This window comes from Schistocerca americana, unplaced genomic scaffold, assembly GCF_021461395.2.
Source record: "Schistocerca americana isolate TAMUIC-IGC-003095 unplaced genomic scaffold, iqSchAmer2.1 HiC_scaffold_1634, whole genome shotgun sequence".
Classification (NCBI taxonomy): domain Eukaryota; kingdom Metazoa; phylum Arthropoda; class Insecta; order Orthoptera; family Acrididae; genus Schistocerca; species Schistocerca americana.
In genome coordinates this window covers 15,001-20,000 of record NW_025725722.1, presented here as the reverse complement: position 1 = coordinate 20,000, position 5,000 = coordinate 15,001, and the positions used below count along the sequence as shown (strand labels likewise).

The 5,000-nt window shown below is 51.2% G+C and overlaps 1 non-coding gene across 1 annotated transcript in view; it reads right to left on the bottom strand.

The window, feature by feature from the left end:
* LOC124570365 overlaps nucleotides 1-18 on the bottom strand; it is a 1,910-nt gene extending 1,892 nt beyond the window's left edge. Inside the window, exon 1 of the ribosomal RNA XR_006971675.1 lies at nucleotides 1-18. This exon is cut by the window's left edge and continues 1,892 nt beyond it. This is a non-coding gene — a ribosomal RNA (small subunit ribosomal RNA).
* Between the last annotated feature and the right edge of the window lie 4,982 nt (nucleotides 19-5,000).

Sequence of the window (5,000 nt, the reverse complement as noted above, 5' to 3'; positions counted from 1 at the left end):
GGCAGGATCAACCAGGGAGCTGCGTCAACTAGAGCTGAGCAGCCGGCCGCCCGGGAGTGTGTCCCGGGGGCCCGCGCGAACACGCAAGCGTCCGCTCAATTATTCTGCAAACAGGAGGAGGCTGAGCTCCCCTGCACCATACACCTCGAAACCCTCTCAGGTCCCGGCGGCGCGCAGCGCCGTCCTAAGTACTTGGTCGGGTTCGAGAGAGGCGCAATCGCCCGGAGTTTGGCGAGTAGACGCTTTAGGTGCGACCACCCGTGCTCCCAACTGAGCTTGCCGCTGCCGACAGAGGCCCGGGAGCGTGCTGTCGTGGCATTGCCGGCGGGAGACAACACGCGCCACCTACGGTGACCGGCAGCTCCAACGCCAGCGCCACAGAAGGACAAAAGCCCCACTTGGGTGCCGAAGCGAACTCTCCCAGCACAGCGCACGCGCCAACACGTCCGCACAGCTGCGATACAAACCACCTGCGAGAACCGCAGAGGCGACCGAGCAGCAGACGGCGTCGCGGCGCCGAGCGCCGGGCGGCGGCGCATCCTCAGCGCACACAGTCCTCAATCGGACCAGCACACTGCAGATGTCCACCGCGCTTCGCACCGGGCCCGCGAGGACCTACTTTGGCCGCACGGCGCCGCGTGCAGGGTGCGCCGGCGCGCAGCTGCGCCGCCTGCCGCCTCCGTCGGCCGGCGCGCCTGCCACTGGCCGCCCCCACCAGCCGGCTGTAGCGCGTGCGCCCACGCACCGCACGGCCAACACGCCGGGAGGCCCCCCCTCACCGGCCGGGGACGGTCCCACCCAGCCACCGCCGCGTATCGCTTCACACCCACATGCCATTCACGTTCGTGGGCATGGTGGGTATCGCTGCAACAACCGGTTGGTAGCTCAACCGATCGTCGCCATCACTGATTCACCCCTAGCGAGAACAACCGCACCACAACGGTTTACCAGTTGTTCATTTGCGTAACGTCACCAGCAAACGTAGGCGTCCATCGCCATTTGCAAATTCAACGATTGTTGCATGCCTGTGTCAGGTGTCACGACACACTGTCTGCCCACATACACGCAACAACATGTCCACGCTTAGCGAACACGTGGAAGGTGGCCCCCGTACGTATGCGATGTCCATTGCGCGAACGACTGTCAACCGGCCTCTGTCGCATGTCGCAGATGTGGAACGCAGTGCACCGTGCTATCACGGTGTGTGAGAAGAGACGACTACGTCTGACAACACGCGCCACTACATCAACAGACGGCTCATGCTGATCGCCATCCAGGGCATACCACACTGCAATCCAGCTCTTATAGGGAGACGACACGTAGCTGAGTGCACAACATTTGGACCGCATGGTTCGCCGTTGTTGGCGCAGTCGTTGTACGGTCACATGTACCACGATGTATCATTCAGTACATGAGGACCAATGTGCAGTACAGTGTGTGATTTGGACGTACAACATCAGCGGACAGTTGACACAGGCCGTACCACAGCGTAGGCTAAGTGCTTCGCCATGCGAATGCCAATGAACAACTGCAAATGCCAATGAACAACTGCAAAGGGCATTGAGCATGTACGTCCTGCTGCCATCCACATTACAGTGTATAGCTGCAAGGTGTTTAACATGAAGCGATACACTGGGGACCGGGCAGTGCGAGTAGCAAACTATATTGCGGGGGTTGCAGTTAGGCAACACTACACTAATTTAACGCGTCGTATGACAATTACAGAGCAGGTTAAGGCCCAACGTGTGTTGGGTTAAGGCCCAACGTGTGTTGGGTTAAGGCCCAACGTGTGTTGGGTTAAGGCCCAACGTGTGTTGGGTTACGGCCCAACGTGTGTTGGGTTAAGGCCCAACGTGTGTTGGGTTAAGGCCCAACGTGTGTTGGGTTACGTTAAGGGGCAATGTGGGTTACGTTAAGGGGCAATGTGGGTTACGTTAAGGGGCAATGTGGGTTACGTTACGGCGCAATATAGGTTACGTTACGGCGCAATATAGGTTACGTTAAGGGGCAATGTGGGTTACGTTACGGCGCAATATAGGTTACGTTACGGCGCAATATAGGTTACGTTAAGGCGCAATATCGGTTACGTTAAGGCGCAATACAGGTTACGTTAAGGCGCAATACAGGTTACGTTAAGGCGCAATACAGGTTACGTTAAGGCGCAATACAGGTTACGTTAAGGCGCAATACAGGTTACGTTAAGGCGCAATACAGGTTACGTTAAGGCGCAATACAGGTTACGTTAAGGCGCAATACAGGTTACGTTAAGGCGCAATGCAGGTTACGTTAAGGCGCAATGCAGGTTACGTTAAGGCGCAATACAGGTTACGTTAAGGCGCAATGCAGGTTACGTTAAGGCGCAATGCAGGTTACGTTAAGGCGCAATACAGGTTACGTTAAGGCGCAATACAGGTTACGTTAAGGCGCAATACAGGTTACGTTAAGGCGCAATACAGGTTACGTTAAGGCGCAATACAGGTTACGTTAAGGCGCAATACAGGTTACGTTAAGGCGCAATACAGGTTACGTTAAGGCGCAATACAGGTTACGTTAAGGCGCAATACAGGTTACGTTAAGGCGCAATACAGGTTACGTTAAGGCGCAATACAGGTTACGTTAAGGCGCAATACAGGTTACGTTAAGGCGCAATACAGGTTACGTTAAGGCGCAATACAGGTTACGTTAAGGCGCAATACAGGTTACGTTAAGGCGCAATACAGGTTACGTTAAGGCGCAATACAGGTTACGTTAAGGCGCAATACAGGTTACGTTAAGGCGCAATACAGGTTACGTTAAGGCGCAATACAGGTTACGTTAAGGCGCAATACAGGTTACGTTAAGGCGCAATACAGGTTACGTTAAGGCGCAATACAGGTTACGTTAAGGCGCAATACAGGTTACGTTAAGGCGCAATACAGGTTACGTTAAGGCGCAATACAGGTTACGTTAAGGCGCAATACAGGTTAGGTTAAGGCGCAATACAGGTTAGGTTAAGGTACGACATAGGTTAGGTTAAGGTACGACATAGGTTAGGTTAAGGTACGACATAGGTTAGGTTAAGGTACGACATAGGTTAGGTTAAGGTACGACATAGGTTAGGTTAAGGTACGACATAGGTTAGGTTAAGGTACGACATAGGTTAGGTTAAGGTACGACATAGGTTAGGTTAAGGTACGACATAGGTTAGGTTAAGGTACGACATAGGTTAGGTTAAGGTACGACATAGGTTAGGTTAAGGTACGACATAGGTTAGGTTAAGGTACGACATAGGTTAGGTTAAGGTACGACATAGGTTAGGTTAAGGTACGACATAGGTTAGGTTAAGGTACGACATAGGTTAGGTTAAGGTACGACATAGGTTAGGTTAAGGTACGACATAGGTTAGGTTAAGGTACGACATAGGTTAGGTTAAGGTACGACATAGGTTAGGTTAAGGTACGACATAGGTTAGGTTAAGGTACGACATAGGTTAGGTTAAGGTACGACATAGGTTAGGTTAAGGTACGACATAGGTTAGGTTAAGGTACGACATAGGTTAGGTTAAGGTACGACATAGGTTAGGTTAAGGTACGACATAGGTTAGGTTAAGGTACGACATAGGTTAGGTTAAGGTACGACATAGGTTAGGTTAAGGTACGACATAGGTTAGGTTAAGGTACGACATAGGTTAGGTTAAGGTACGACATAGGTTAGGTTAAGGTACGACATAGGTTAGGTTAAGGTACGACATAGGTTAGGTTAAGGTACGACATAGGTTAGGTTAAGGTACGACATAGGTTAGGTTAAGGTACGACATAGGGTAGGTTAAGGTACGACATAGGTTAGGTTAAGGTACGACATAGGTTAGGTTACGGTACGACATAGGTTAGGTTACGGTACGACATAGGTTATGTTACGGTACGACATAGGTTAGGTTACGGTACGACATAGGTTAGGTTACGGTACGACATAGGTTAGGTTACGGTACGACATAGGTTAGGTTACGGTACGACATAGGTTAGGTTACGGTACGACATAGGTTAGGTTACGGTACGACATAGGTTAGGTTACGGTACGACATAGGTTAGGTTACGGTACGACATAGGTTAGGTTACGGTACGACATAGGTTAGGTTACGGTACGACATAGGTTAGGTTACGGTACGATATAGGTTAGGTTACGGTACGATATAGGTTAGGTTAAGGTACACATTGTTGTAAGGAAAGGTTTAATGGGGGGCGGGGCGGGGCGGCCGGTTTGTTGATTGTGATTATAGTAAGTGGATGCCTGCGGCATCATCTGATTTGCCACGTCAGGATGCACCTTTGGCTCATGACAGGCGGCGCTCTCATTCCATGCTTGTGGCAGACCTGTGTCTTTCATTCCTGCCATTGTTTGTGTGCTGTGAGAGGAGGCAGTATTGTGATGTTGGGTGCACCCCTGTGTAGGACATGTGTGGGTGTTGGTGGCTTGGCTGAGCAATGGTGGTTGTCGGGTGGGTGGGATATTCTGTTTTCTGAGTGGACCTCCCAGTCTGGTTATGACAGTGTGGATTGTCTAATGTGGCGGAGAGGATGCACTGGGTGTTGTTCCATGCTGGTGCTTACATATTGTCTGTGTGCGTGTTACAGGCAGAGAGTAGTGCGTGATAAGGGTGTGTGGCTGACGTGTGGTTGTGATTGTGAGCAGAGTCTTTCAGCATGTATACGGACAGTTGTATACATTATCTGTATTCTGATGGCTCTATCTATTACTAATCAGCGCCGTGTATACGTTTAATCCGGTTCCAGTCGAAACTGTTGTATCTCTGTACATTAGTGACACGGCGAGCCCGCTATGTAGTTACTCGTCTCGGCAGCTTCCACCGGTGTATGGCAAATGATTATAAGGAATCAGTCTAGTCGTCAATACCGATGGTGTGACGTCACATGTCTGGGGTGGGGGACGCTGCGCCCTTCCGGTGGGTCATGGCCTAGAAAGACTCTTCCCACGCAGGGGGGCGTGGACTGTCATTGACTCTT